A 14,732-nucleotide genomic window follows, 5' to 3' on the forward strand; every position below is an offset into this window, starting at 1 on the left:
TTTTTTTGATAGAGATCTGCACAAGTAGCTGAGTCAATGCACCAAAGAGGATGGCAGAGGGTGACAGGTTTTTGGGAGGAGGAGGAAAAGGAGATRTGATGGTGCAGGATCCTCCTGCATTGACTCTAACCGTGCCAGARTAGCGATGTGGAAGAGGTGCCTGAATTACTCAATTTATCCCTGTTTTCTTTGCACTGTAGCTAGTTGAGCTCTGCCGCGGAGCCAGCCTGAGTTATACTTTAACGCTTAAACTTCCCCGTGCCCGATGGGGGGAAGCAGGAGGGCAGCACTCGTGCGGCTCGCGTCGGGTTGCGGAGCTCTTCGTCGCCCTGCCTCCCGCGGCAGGTTTGCCGCGTCCCGAGCTGCGAGGAGACCCGGTCACCTGGATGCAGCTGAGCAATCCCAGAACGGACGCCCTTGCCGAACGTAAGGGAGGTGACGGCGGCCGCGGCTACGGGCGGGAAGGACCCAGCCGGAGGCTGGCCAGGAGGCAGTAACCTTTTCGGCTGGCCCGGCCCTTTGCAGAGCGCGTGCTTGTAGATGCCGAAAACGAGAGGTTGGAAATCATCTCTTTCTCCACCYGTCRTATCTCCTTAAGGTTTACTGGAATTTAAAGCGTTTTTGGCCTGTTGCTCTCKCATCGGGGTCAAGTCTTTTAGCCTSAATAATTTACAGGGTTTCTTTCTAATCTGATGAGAATTACCAGTTTCCAGAAGTGATCTTAAGTTGCACCCCCAGACTTGGCAAATTCATCTGAACTGCTCATTCCTCTAGGCAGCCCTCTTTCTGGATGGAAAAAGAGGGGTTACTCTGCTCAAAGAAGATTATTTTCTCCCAGCTTATATAAGCTCTAAAATAAGAAGATAAATCCCGACCTCCTTGAGGATGAACCAGTTTTTCCAAATTCGGGAATGATGCCTTTTGAAGTACGGCTTGCTTCGATTGGGTGTCGAAGCTGCCTCGAGGTGAGACGTCTCTGATGCGGCGCAACGGTGGCAGTTCCAAAACTGCACCTCCGTGCTGGCTGCCTTCACCACCAGATGATCACTGGTTGCACTGGGTACAAGGATTTTCTTSTTGTTTTGCTGTTAACGTCCGTAAGCCTTGAGTGCGTCTTTGATGCCGTGTAAATGATAACGTCCAGTRTTACTCGTCCTCCGCTCGAGAAACCTGCAAAGTTTTAAGTCATCCGTGGTCAGTGGGGCTCCGCTGATCCCACGCCGGAGGCAAAGCTCCCGTGGAAATCGTCGGGAGTTGCTCGCCTCCCCGCGGATGAGAAGTGGGGGAGGACTCCTGCAAGACTGAACCTAGAAGTTTAGACAGAAAGTTTAACGTAGCTGTGCCAGACCCAGGGCCACAATATGTTAGCTAAGTGGGGTTTTTTAATGCTTGCCTCGCTTTATTTGCAAGTGAAATGGCTGCTAGATGATTTGAGTTCGTTTTGTGAAGTCTTTTCTTTCCTGGATTCCCACAATATCTTTCCGATTTAGGAAGCTGCTTGCAATTTTCCTTTAAGTAACCGCTCCAGCAGGCCAAAACTTTAAAATGTGTTTGAGAGCCCCTTTTAGAAGCGGCTTTTGGTGGGTGGACGAGGGAAGGAGCTGCTGGTGGGAGAGAGGCAAACAGGGGAGCGGTTACAACGGGGTGCCGGCGTGCTTAGCGTGTGCTGGCCTGGGCCGGAGATCGCCGTGCTGATCAGCCGGGCTCGTCCCACCRAACCTGGTGGCTTCGTGGCATTCGGGTTTTCCCGTACTCTTTAAAAACAAAACAAAACAAAACAAAGGTGGAGGATTCTCGTGGCAAGACGGAGGTTTGGCGGATTGCCCCACCAGGCTGAGCGCCGCGGGCTTGCTTTGTGCCAGGCGTCCGTCCGTCCCGTCCCGCCCCGAGCACCATCCTTCCTTCCGTGCTGTTTTCCTTAACTTGCTGTGTTGCAGGCTGCCCCGAGGTCCCGTGCAGCAGCCCCTCGAGGAGCGGATCTTCACGCCRACGGTCTCCGCTGTGTACAGCACTGTGAGTATCCGCGCAGGGCCCTGCCGCCTCCGCTTCGCTTTGGAAGGGCRCACGCTTTCCCCCCGCGAGTAAGGAGATCATCATCTATTTAAAGGGGGGAAAAAAAAMCCCACAACCCTATCTTGATTTGCCTCTTAAAATAAATAATTGCCATTTTTGCTGCGKGTGAACAAATAAGAGGATACAACAAAACACTGAATTGGGGAGCCCTTGTAATGCTGTCTCAGGGCTGCCAGGTCCGTTCCTGTTGCGGTAAGTGCCTGCAGTTTTCCTTAGCAGGCGTTAGAGTGGGTTTTCCTAGCGCGACTCCGCTTGAGTGGAAATGTCTATTTTCAGCCTCCATCCTGCTTCTGCCTCCTGCTTCTTGAAGCCTGACTTGGTGCAGTATAGTAGCTGCTGCGCACTTGCGACAGTAGCTTATCAGAAGAATGATCTTGAGATTTGTTTTTCTTGTTAAACCCTCTCCGTTTAGAGTCATGGAGCGAAAGAAATGTTTTGGTGGCGGGCTGAGTATTCAGGATAGGTGCTTTTGGCTCCCAGTTCTGTGTGCTTGTTTATAAAGCTTCATTATCAAGGAAGTTCAGCCTAGAAATGTAGCAATGTTTATTTGTGAGCGTGTGATACCATTTTGTTTTTATTTGTAGCCTTTTTTTTTCGAAATAGTAATAGCTGGAAGCACAGTATTATTTATAAACTTCGCTTATTCAGCACAGCCCTGGGAAAGTAATATTTTGCTTTTCTGGTGGTATAGTGCAAATAGTTTTAATGCCAAAATAACGKTTTTTAAGCGACACTTTTAATTATTTGGAAAATGGGAAGAGAAGCTGTAGATGTGAGAAATTCCCTGTATTTTGTACAGTGACATAAGCTGCTTATAGAAAAACATAAGCTGCTGTACAAGGTTTTCTCCTTCCGCTTGCGTGCGTGAGCGCTGCGTGGCGGAGTTCCCAGCTGCAGCTCYGCTGTGTGCGGGGCGTACGTACATATACGTATATAAAACAAGCTCCAAAGAACAGCGATTTACAGAGAGTCCTAAGAAGTGGTTCGGTTTGTATCATTCTATATATACCCCATGCAGCACTTAAAAGCCACTTTAAGAATATTAGAATGCCTTTTGGGAGGGGGGAAAGATTTATTTTTCATGTCTTTTCCTCTGGAAAGACATAATTCAGATGCCTCTGGGAAAAAATGACTGTAGAAATTTAAATTAATGTAAAATGTAACAGTAACTGTGAAGAATGACCTAAAATAGCTTTTCARTGTGGAAAAATATCTCTTTGATATGTTACAAGAATAGAAACCAGGACTGGGAGTATCCCTGTTCGAGGCTCTAAGAAAACACAAGTTTGAAAGGAAACTTGTGTTTTAGGGMGAAGGGAGAGACTTCTGAGCTAGGCTCCTCTTCAGCTTTTCTCTGAAGCCCTTGGCAAACGGCAGCTTTAGAGTACGCCCTAGAGAAGATGAGTTAGGATGGAGGTGGCCCGTGGTCAGAGGTACGTGGCAAACCCGTTCATCACAGGTCGCTGCAGTAAGTACACCAGTAACAGTGCCGTACATTTAAGGTCTGGGCTTGCGACAAATACGCCTTACTTTTATTTATGATTTGTTTTATATATAGTTTATCCAGCTGTTGAGAAAATCACATCCTACATAGGTGCGAGAGCATCACCCCCTACACCCAGGGAGTGCTTTCTCACTTTGGGTTTATGTCATCTCCGTCATCTTCCGTGGGTTTCCGCACGGAGGATGCGTCACAGCTTTTCGGTGCGGGTGTTTTGGTGGAGGACCGCTGGCTTAGGAAGAGGTCTGTGGTCTCGTACCGCGCAGTGACTCTGGGCTGACGCGGTGTTTTCCTGGCAGGTTACCGCATGTCGTGCACGGGGGTGGAAGGAGGAGTCATGCGAGGTAGCGGCAGCTCCCAGCCCAAACGGCTCTTTTTAACTGAATAAAAACAAAAAAACAGTTCGGTTACCCCTTCTGTGCCTTTTCACATGCATTACGAGGACCTCGGTCACACGTTCATGGGTTCTTTTTATTCCGGAACTAAAACCAATTGCCGAAGAATGGGAATGGAAAATCTTGGGGGCTCTCGCTGTGGTCTCTCCCAAAACAAAATCAGAGGAATGTGTTTTCTGTAGAGCAGAGGCGGTAGGTGAGGAATAGCAGGCAAGTGTGATCTGTCAGATGAAGCGAAATTTGCCCAGGCTCTTGGAGAAGCACAAAATTTGCAGCAGAATTTTGGTAGAAGCTACTTCTCAGTGAAACTGTATTTGCATTAAAAACAAAACCACCTAACCTGTTGATAAATAATCTTCATTTCCTTTGTGTAGTATTCTGTGGAAAATACTGATTTGTAGTAGTTGACTTTTGAAATAAATCCTGTAGTAGAATTGCTCTAAAGCAAATCATGCTCAGGAATAATCTGTTTCAATGAAATAATCTTAATCTTGTAATAATTTCCCCCCATCAGTAACAGAAAATGACATATCAGAGGAGCTACTTTCGGGCATAAAGATTGAGGGTTTTTTTCTGTAAGCAGCTTTCCGTGTAGCGCTTACTGATTCTCTATACTGCAAGAAATTATTTAAAGCATTTATTTCTGTCTGCTGCAACACCCAGAACCTGTGGAGTCTGGAAAGGGGAAACCAGTTTCTATGGTAAAATATTTCCATATCCAGATGAGCTTTTTGACTTGGGAGTTTGGGGGAAGGCAGTTGATTCGTAACGCAAAGGCAAGAGCTGCAGCAAAGGTGACCTTCAGGATCGCAGGCCATGGTGCATGCGTGCACCCGGACTCGTGGGGGCTGATTCCTGTTGCAAGTGAAGTGAATATGGACTAACGAGCAGAAGCAGATGCGCTCCTCAAATTCGGCGTGAGGCTTGAGTCGAGGATCAGATAAGATAACTAGCGGTGTTAATGTACATCCAGTTCTCACACAAATAACCTTTTTTGGTAGATCACAGCAGARGTTCATAACTGCCCTAATAACAGACTGCGATCTGAAGCGCTGAGATTTGGGCCAAAAGTATTCTCTCTCTCTTTTTTTTTTCTTTAAAAACAACATTGACTTCTGGATGCAGCCTGATTAGAAGAATGTGTTAACCTGATTTGTACCTAAAAAGTGTGGAGACAAGYGCAGGTCATTCGGGTGCAACCTCGAACGCAGTTTCTGCAGCGTTATTAGAGACAGGGCTGGTTTAAATTGTCGAGGTTAATTTGGATCTTCCTGCGTCTCTTCGGAGCAGATGCTGCGGCTGTGTCCGGTTGCCCAACGCACCCAGCAGAGGTGCTGGGCTTTGCCTTCGCCTCCTCCCAAGGGATGTTGCCGCAAGGCAGAGAATCCTGCGGAAAAGAGATTAGGGAGGATTAGCCGCTCTGGCCCCCGTGCGCCTAAACCCGCGATCTGGGTCAGGAGGGCGCCGCGTTGTCCTGCCCGGCCGCCACGGAGGCTGCCGAGGGTGCGAGGAGGACGCGCGGTTCCTCCGGGRCCCTGAGCGCTGCTTGGAAGCCGTCTGCGCCGGCCCAAGCGCGTGAGCTGAGCGCAGGAAGGAGAGGGCTTGTGTCCGAATCTGAACCTTTTTCCTGCTCTGTTGAGGAAAAGAGGAGCAGTTCGGAAGCCCTGCCAGGGTGGTGGGAGACTCCGCTCGGCGGCCAAGTCACTTGTCGGTTGACTGCCGCCGTGCGCGTGCGCCTGCCAATCCAGCTCGGCCAAAAAGCGAGAGGTGGTTCCTCCCTGGAGAGGAGAAGCAGCGAGTCGGGGCAAGTGAAGGTTTTCTCTTATTTTTTCTTATTTAACGAAAGGCGTCCGCGCTCGGGAAATGCAGCGAAGTGGCTGCGAAGAGCGTCCAGGCGCAGACTGTGCGACTTGCCTTTCGCGTGCTCGGCTCTCTTGCAGACCGGCGCTAACGTCCCTTTAGAGATCGAGAGCCGGGAACTTGCCTCTGCCTCCGTTTCYGCTAACCGAACCTGGGCAAGCGGGCGAGCGTGTGCGAGGCACACGCATACGTGTGCCGTGGCGGTGTCCCTTTCTAAGCGGTGCCGGGATTTGTGCGTGTGCTTTTAGGTTCCTGTAACTAAATGGGTGCTTTTCAGCGTGCAAAATGTAGGTCTGAGAAGAGATCAATGAGGAGAGACTGCGAGACTTTTATGCTCTGAACATTAACCAAATCCACAAAAATTTCATTGTAGTGAATTGCTGGCAGGGTTGTCCAGTGGTTATGTGATTTTTTTTTTCCCTTCCCCTTTGATTTACTCTTTCTTATTATAATGACCGTAGAATCTGCATATTAAACATTTATGCTACAGTGGAAGCGAGCATGTGTGCCATGGGCATGTTTTACAATATTTTGCTTAATGTATTTTGATTAGTATTTTTCCTAGAAGCAGATAGATTTATGCAAGAATTGCTTTGGTGTTTCATTCTTTACTGAAGGCAAGCCCTTCAGATGAGAGACCCTTTGTGCAAGCCTTTAGTTCTTTTTGGAGGCAGGATGCAAATTTTCCCCTCGCTTTGTCTTCTTGGGTCACTGGGAATCTGTATCCCTTTGCAAAACCACCATAGTATTTGATATTGCTTATAACTGAAAGATGAGAAGGTCCCAAGCCTGAAAATGAAGGGTTATTGCAATGCAAAGCCACATCAGCAAACCTCGAGCAGTTCCTGCACGTCTCCATCGGTGACTCGAGTTGATGCGATTCTTCTTTGAACCTTCCCTGGTTTCCTGAGTCACAGAGTAACTAACGTCTGCGGAGCTGCGCTTAAAAAAAAAAATAAAGAAAAAATGATGCTAACTTCTTTGTTAAAAGGAAGGCCATGGCTCTACAGACTGGATTACTAATACTGTGTTTTACTAACAGTTTATCTCCACACAGGTAACACAAGTAGCAAGACAGCCGGGTCCTCCTGCCCCATCCCCTTACTCTGCACATGACATAAACAAGGGACACCCAAATCTTGCTGCCACGCCACCGGGACATGCGGCGTCCCCTGGGCTTTCACAGGTAAGAGCGGGCATGGAGCAGAGCTTTCCTGGCCTCCCCTCTTTTTCTTTCTTTATTCTGGGCCAGTTCTCAGCTTCGCTGCTCAAATTCACTATCTCTGCACGCTCGGTGACCGCTGTATAAAAYGTGAGTAATGGGTGTCATCTTCGTGCGGCTTGAACCTTGCAATGGCTTATAGGTACCGCTCAGGTTTATCGGCCGTTAGTTCGTCGTTGATTCTTTAATGAAATGCTTCTACTAGCATCAACTTAAAAAATAAYAGAGTATACTTGCTGGGGACAAATACACTTTGTAGCTGGGTTAGGCTGCTTTGGGGCATTGCCCAGCTTTCATTTTAAACCCTGTCAGCGCATCCCATGTCCCTTGAGTTAGGGGGTTTTCATCTCAAGCGTTTTGTACAGGAGGCTGCGATTCTGTAGTTCTTCCTAGAAGTGGGGCAGTAAAAGGAATTACAAAAATGAATGCTAGTAAAAGAAAYGAGACAAAAGACTGATAAGAAAAAATAGAGAAGAGGAGATAAATAGAAGTTATAATAAGCATGGGAGAAATAGCGTTTAATAGATATGGGGAATAAATTGGTTTTTTTTGTAGTTTTTGTTAGACAAGTGTTCTTGTCTAACAAAAGAGWGTGTTGAGGAGCTTATCTTAAAAAAAGGAAGGGGCAAAAGAGAGGTAATGGAGGCACCGAAGGAGACGGCAGAAGAAAGATGGGATCAAGGAGAGCGGGACGGGTAAAAGTATTAAGGTTCAAGAYGGAGAAAAGCCTCATGGTTTAGCTCGCTCGTGTTTAATTTATCCTTGTTCGAGTAAATGGAATAATCTAGGAAGGTGTGAGTGGGTCAGATATTAAGAAGCACAGTTATGTTCGGAACAAGATGCAAGAGTTAAGCGGGTCGGCGGGAAGACAAGCCGTGGATCGCTTGGAAATGGCCGCGCCCCACAGGAAGGTGGTGATAAGAGCTTCAGGCGTCTTGTCGCGCTGGGCGAGAGCGTGCTGCTTCCTAGTCTTCCTGCCAGCTTCTTCARTTTAGATGAAATATTAAACTGCAGCTGACCTTTTTGACTGGGAGATGTGTGAAAACCAATAAGGTCACGGAAGGAGCACTTCATCTTAATATTATACGTTACAGATAAAACTTCCATAGCTGTGCGTGTCTGGTGGCACTTAGTGGGAAAGCTGGAAACCTGCGGTCACGTTTGAAAATGTGCAAATGCTCGTCCTTTATGGAGTGGGAAATTAAGAGACCGAAGTATCTGTGTGGGATCCCGAGCAGCTTGCAGGAGTTGGTCAGCAGTCTCTGGGCAATTTCTTGCGCTTCTGCTGCATGGCTGCTGGTAACGACGGTTTTGAAGACTGAGCGTCCCGTAGCAAAGGAGGAGAACACAGCAGTGCCGCGCAGAAAACTGTAATACGTTGTCTGGCTTGCGTYGTGGATCAAGAAGTTCATTCCTGGGAAACTTGGAGAGCTGAGGGGAGCTAAGCATGTGGCAGATCAGAGGGGAAGAAGGGGAACGTTCTGGACGGTCTCTTAAAAAATTCTCATTGAGATTTTCTTCTTCCCTTAATATTTTCCCGTTGAGTCAGTGCCTACGTAGACAGAGGGATCYGTGCCAAATTACCATGCTAGCCAGCCAGGAAAATGCTGGTTTCCTGTTCTGCAGGCAGTTATCATCTTGGAAATGACCGTCAGATTGTGTCACTCTGACATCACTGGAGGAGCAGTTCGACCTTGGGTCCTCCGAGTCAGCCCAGGGACCCTCGAGGGCTCTCGGGGAGGATGTTTGGCCCCTGAAACTAAGGGACTGGCTCCTGTGTGCTTGGGGAGAGGAAGCAAAAGCAAGATCTAGAGCTACAATCCAGGCCCAGGGTGCAGACGAAGCATCCATCACCCTATAGGTACTGTAGGGGAGCGAGGTGTTTGGATTGAGTTGTGTGAGGTCTAGGCAGTCTTTCCTAAGTGCTACCTGCAAAGCTTGGATCACGTAGTGAAACAGCAGAAGGAATGGTTTCTGGTCATTCATAGCACTGCCTCGCCTCTGAGCAGGTATTTTCGCTGCTGCGAGGTCCTGTTTGGTTGACCTTCTCTTTTGCAGGCGGAACCGATCGTGAAGACTCCAAGTGGAAGCGCCTACGCTTGGCGCCTGAGCACAGGGCTTGGTTGYGAGGCTTCAAAGGCATTCAGGACTCTTGAAATAGGCACTTACGGGCTAACCTGTCCCCAGAGACAGTTTTTACTTAACCCTGAGTTATTTAGAGGCCTGGGTAAACTTCTGGGGCGTTGTGACGCTATAATTCTGAATATTTCTACCTATATCTCACTTTGACACCTGTCAAAATGTTGGATTTCAGTATTATGTTATGATAGCGAGTTCTCCAGCTCAGCAGGGTGTTGGATGGAAGTATTACCTTTTTCATTGCATTTCTCCTTTGTCTCCTGYGGATTTCATTGCGTGTCTTCTTCCGCTGGTGTTACCAAACAAGGTGAGTGGAAGTTTGCTAGTTCCAGACCACTTGTATTTTGTCATGACTTCATCTGCTTGTTTTCTTTTAGGTAAACAGTCAAAATCTTTTGAAATCRCTCATCACATGAAAGCTTTTCCCTGCTCTAATTGTTCTTTTCGTTTGTTTGTTAGACCTATTAAATCCCTTTTGAGGTTAAAGGGACCAGAACTGATGCTGGCATTCTGATAAATGGTTTACCACTGATTCCTCTGACAGCAAGATAGCATTTCCCAAACTGCTCTTTATGCATCTTAACACCGTCCGCCGTGGTGGTTATTGAACACTGAGCAAAGGTCGCCTTTGCATTTGTGCCCAGCGGTGCCTGATGCCTGTGTTTGTACGCAGCGAGGGGGTGTGCGTGTTCCAGATGTGAGAGAGTAATTGAAAAGCTTAAGATACCACTTCATTTGAATGAGTATCTGCTTACAGGGTTGACGTTTTCCCGTTGTAGAACCGCAGCTGAAGGAATTTTCTTAAAACTGAATCTTTTCAAGGTAAGAGCCCCTGGCTCCTAGTAGTGAATGCAAATATATGCTTATATTTTGGGGCTTCAAATATCACTTAAGATCTAAAACCCAATTTACCGAAGCAATAGAATATGTATAACTCGTTTTGACTTCGGTAGTCGCAAATTACTGTGAGTGCTAATTATCAGCCAGGTGCTCAGCAAAGAGACCAGCCTTTCGATTTTGATTTATCTCCCAAGTATCTCAGCATTCCTCCGCTGGAGGATCAGAACTGCCTACTAGTTTCTTAAAGTGAGGAGCCTGAAGAGGCAATATCGTGAAAGTCTGAGATACTTAGTCTGTCTTGTGGGGGAGAAATGTTAGGGGCAGATGTATGTTGTGCTTACGCAGTTGGCTTTCCTTTGGCTTTGTTTAAATAACCAGAAGCGGCTGATTTGTGCAGCGCTGTTGCTTGGTGTCTTTTTCACTCGTAGTTCCACCGTTTCCGTTTAACGTAGCCTAAACAAGAGGCAGGCTCGCTGTTCAGCTTCCTCTCAAGTCTTTCCTAATGACCAGCCTCAGGCATTGCGCTGCCCTCCCAGATGAGTTTCTGCAGCAAAACCAGAGGAACTCGGCAGCGATGAGAAACAGCTCCACGCCCCCCAGACCYGCAGCGAGAGCCGGCGCTCCTGCTTCCCTCGGCCTTCCCAAATTCCACAGCCTTGAAATCATCCTGCTGCTCTCTGGAACGTGCCGAGCTCCGCTGGCGTTTGTGAACGTGCAGCACATGTGGCTGCAGTGATGTTACGGCCAGATGTGGCCTCGAATGCGGAAAGTTTCGTGTTTTTTGTTGCCCTTTGTGCCAAAGGGCCCCAGGAACAGGCTGAGRAAGGGCTGGCATCTCCCTTCTGCCTCCTTTCTTGAGCTGCAGGCTTGAGAAGATGCAGAGAACGGGCTACTTGGAGACTGCTCGTTTTCGCAGCGTCCAGTGAAATGGAGCAGAGATTTCTCTCTCAGCATGGCTACTGAGCAAGGAGTCATGAGACGAGGTTGGCCATGGATTTACAGTATGGAAGCTGCTTGTTTGGCCACTCTTATCCCCTGACGGGAACTAGAGAGGGTTCAATGCAAATAGTGCAAGCAAAGAGCGTTCGCACAGGCGGTTAACGCAAAGCAGCTGAGGCACTGTAAATCTGCTCCCCGCCAGCTTTGCGTGGCGGTAATTTATTGCATAGCCGTGCCTTCAGTCGGGGATGAGGAGAAAGCAGAGCTCTTCCAAAGCCACYAGGCTGGGACTTGGGAGGAGACGACAGAAAAATGCTTCCCTGTGTGCAGCGAGGAACCAAGAGTGGCTCTTCCAGTTGTGCCCTGAGAGGGAGGAGAAGATAGGAGGCAGCAGGTAAAAGCCCGGAGCATCGGGGTGATGATTTCACGCTCCTCCCCAAGGGCCAGGAGTGTCTTGGAGGGTCCTGGGAGCAAGTGCAGCAGATTCTGGCCTGCACGGGGAAGCCACGTGAGAAGGGAAGGGTTTAGAAATGCTGTTCCAAAAAGACTCCTGGCTTTCTCTACCTTGGCTTTAGAAGGATGGGCTCTGCCGTGTGCGCTGAGGGCTTCTCCGAGGCTGGGGCTGCAGTTTGTGAGCRCCAGCTGACAGCCCTGGACTGACTCAGCAGCAATTTCTTTGGTAATCAGYGGGAGCTTTAGGTCCTGTTAGGAACATTGCGCGCAGGACAGGGCAGCGCTTCGTGTCTGCAGCTACGTGTGAGGCTAAAAAGATGAAACATCCTGTTAGCAGAGGACCCGATGGCATCTAGTGAGGCCTTATAACACTGTTGTAGTTGCTGACAGCTGTATTTAATAACCCGTTACCGTTCCCAGCAATGACGAGATATACCCGTAGAAAACAAAAGTGCAACGGGGCTGAATTCCCAGGACCTGGATGTACAGAGACTTCGACTTCTGGGTGGCTGATCTAAACCCAAAGCAGATTGTTGTAGCTGAAGCTTGTTACCGTCTGGTTCTTTGCCGTAAGTGAAAAGAGTTTTGTGGTCTCATTTCAGTCCTCAACGATGTCACCAGTGCTAATTTAACATTTATAAGAGCAGTTAGGCATTTCTTAAGGTACCTTGAGCTCTGAGATGCAGTGCCAGGAAGCATGTCTGTGTGCCATCTGTGGCGTGTTTATAGGCAATCCCCAAGCCCCTTTTTTATTATCTTGGATCCTTTCTGCGGGAGCTGGAATTTTGTTGTAACAGTGATGTTTATTCAGGATTTCTGTCATTCAGAGCCCAGTTTAGATTTTGGATGCTCGCAATAAGGTGATGTTTATTTGTGACTTGGAAGCACGAATGTTAATTTAATCGTGATCTCACCTGCTCAGGCGCTGTGAAGAGTCAGTGGCAGTGGTACGGGAGCTGTTGGTTTCTCGCGTTGGGCGCAGCTGCCTCCTGGGTTTTGTAACCCCTCAACTGAGTTACGCTCATCTTCCCCCAGTGCAGCTCTTCCCCGTTACCCGAAGGCACCTACGCTTTGCTGAGACAGGAAAGTCTGGGTAAAGTCAGGTAATAAATTTTCACCACCGGTGGAGCGGGAGAGGCTCCCTCATTTTATCATCGCGCTCGTACAAATACCCCATCTCTCCTTTTCTGTCTCCGTGTTCGGAGAACGTCTCCGCAGACACCTTCATCCGAGCCGGTTCCCTGAGCTTCCTGCTGAACTCTTCACCCCAGAGAGCTTTTCCGTACAGGAAGCTCCTGGTTTTTATGTAAGGGACTTTATGCTGATTAAAAACGCACAGAATCCTGCAACTTGCAAAGCAGGTACCGTTGTCAGTCGCAAGACTGATTGGCAACTGTCTTGGCAGTCACAAAGATGTGACTGCAGAGCGAAGGATTAAACTTCCCGTACGTAAACGAAGAAGCTGGGGGTGGCTGATAGAGTAAGGATAAAGAAAATGTAAATAACTAAACTCTGGATGCTGTTTGTGGGCAAAAAAAAACCTGCCCTCCGAACCTGTGCTTTAATGTGTTGTTCTGAGCGTTGAAAAATTTGACTTTTCAGCCTCCTGCATGCTTGTGTGCGTCTGGGTCAGATTTCTTCAAAGCATGTCTTTAATGCGACTCACAAATTCTAGATTGCAAGAATACATGAGTGCAGGTATCGGTGTGAAAAAGCGAGTTATTTAATAGCTGATAAATGCAGGAAAGGTATCCTTTTCCTTTGGTTTTTGTGGAAAGTACAGCTGAACTTGCTATTTTGTAATAGGGTTAGTAGTTTCAATTGGCTTAATAAGGCCAGGAATATTTGCTCATATATTTTATTATTTTCTGATTCATTGCTGTGCATTTTACCTCCTTAGATTAGATCTGTGCTGGGGAAACTGCAAGCATGTCCGTATCTCAACACCTGACCAGGTTTGTGTGCTTTTAGAGCTTCTCGATGCGCTCACGTATGAGTGCTCAGCTTCATAGATACCGTCTAATTTGGGGGGTGCAGCTAGAGGTAAAAACTGTAAGCCTTTGGGAAAGGAGATCTGGCTTAGTGGAAAGGTATGGGATGGCTTCACATGCACATTTATTTTATTAACTTTAATCATTATTTTGGCTTGGAAACAGTTAACTTCACGGAGTCAAGGCGTAGGTGGGATGAATGAATCTGTTTTAATATTCATGTGCTTGGGAAGGACTAGAAACACGGCCTTCTTTTCTTCCTAGCAATAAAGGGAAAAAATGTACAATAAAGGGGAAAAATATGATTTGTGTCACGTACACTTGCAAAGTGAAGATTTGAGCCCAAATGCTGAGCCTAGCTAGGACGACAGGCTACATATGAGTGTGCGTTCCCCTGCCCGTTGCCCTTCTCCTCGTTGCTTGCAGACCCGTCGCCTCTTCCACAGTATTTAATATCTCTCCRTGTGGTCTAGTGTGCCCAGTTAGAAATGATTTGTTTTGCTGCTCCTAGATTGAGAATTGATACAAGGCAGATGCTTGAGCTTTCTTCTGTTCAGGAGTAACACTATTGTGGCTTTGTGTCTTTCCTAACCCTTCCACCCTGGTGCAAACTTAGTTGGATGCATGATCTAGGCTGAGTTTTATTTTGACTTCTGATGCTGTTGTAAGCAAAAGCAGTTCTGAGGTCCTCCTGCTTTTTTTCCTTTTTGGAAAAKAGCATTTAGAAAGAAAATCAAAACCCTTCTTTAGCTATTTTAAAATTTCACAGATCCTTTCCTGCAGGAATTTTCTGTGCATGCTTCTTGTTACCACACTCAAGTGGACTATGTCTGCAATACTTTGATGCTTTTCGGACTTTGTCTTCCTATACTACGAACAAAAAATAATTCATCAAATGGTAAAGTAATGTAAGGCAACTTGCCATTTTCTTCTGTTCAGTAATTTCTGTTTTAGGATTCCATCTGTAATAATACCTTCTGTTCCATGTAATKTAATGGATGTTTTCCTATGTGCTTCATAAAATACGTAGTTTTTAAGCAAACACAATGTGTTGCAGAAGGCCGTGTGTCCTAATGAAMACCAAAGTCAGCACAAAAGTCAGAGCGTTACACAGTCTGCATTTGTAAACATGGAGAGCATAGAATATCCCTGTAACTAACTAAAATGGGGCAGCAGAGTCTGTCTGTCTGTCTGTCAGCTAGAACAGCTTTTCAAGTGGCTCAACCCTGCAAATATAATTTCTAACAAAACCCGATTCTTGGGATTCATAAAAACTCAGTGTGTGATTCTTGTCACTCGCTTCCGTAAAATGTGTTTTA

At 47.2% G+C, this 14,732-nt stretch overlaps 1 protein-coding gene across 11 annotated transcripts in view; it reads left to right on the forward strand.

The window, feature by feature from the left end:
* Positions 1-1,937: 1,937 nt before the first annotated feature.
* Positions 1,938-14,732, forward strand: part of EIF4G3 (eukaryotic translation initiation factor 4 gamma 3) — a 93,038-nt gene continuing 80,243 nt past the window's right edge. For 8 of the 11 annotated variants that reach the window (XM_085305151.1, XM_085305157.1, XM_085305153.1 and 5 more), the window contains exons 1-2: positions 1,938-2,013; positions 6,872-7,015. The gene's annotated coding sequence lies outside the window, so the exon portion shown is untranslated. The remainder of the gene's footprint in view (positions 2,014-6,871; positions 7,016-14,732) is intronic. The other 3 variants (XM_085305159.1, XM_085305160.1, XM_085305154.1) reach the window with 2 other exon arrangements.

The sequence above is a fragment of the Rhea americana genome, unplaced genomic scaffold (assembly GCF_003343005.1).
Source record: "Rhea americana isolate MKP2758 unplaced genomic scaffold, rheAme1 scaffold_217, whole genome shotgun sequence".
In the NCBI taxonomy this organism is placed as follows: Eukaryota; Metazoa; Chordata; class Aves; order Rheiformes; family Rheidae; genus Rhea; species Rhea americana.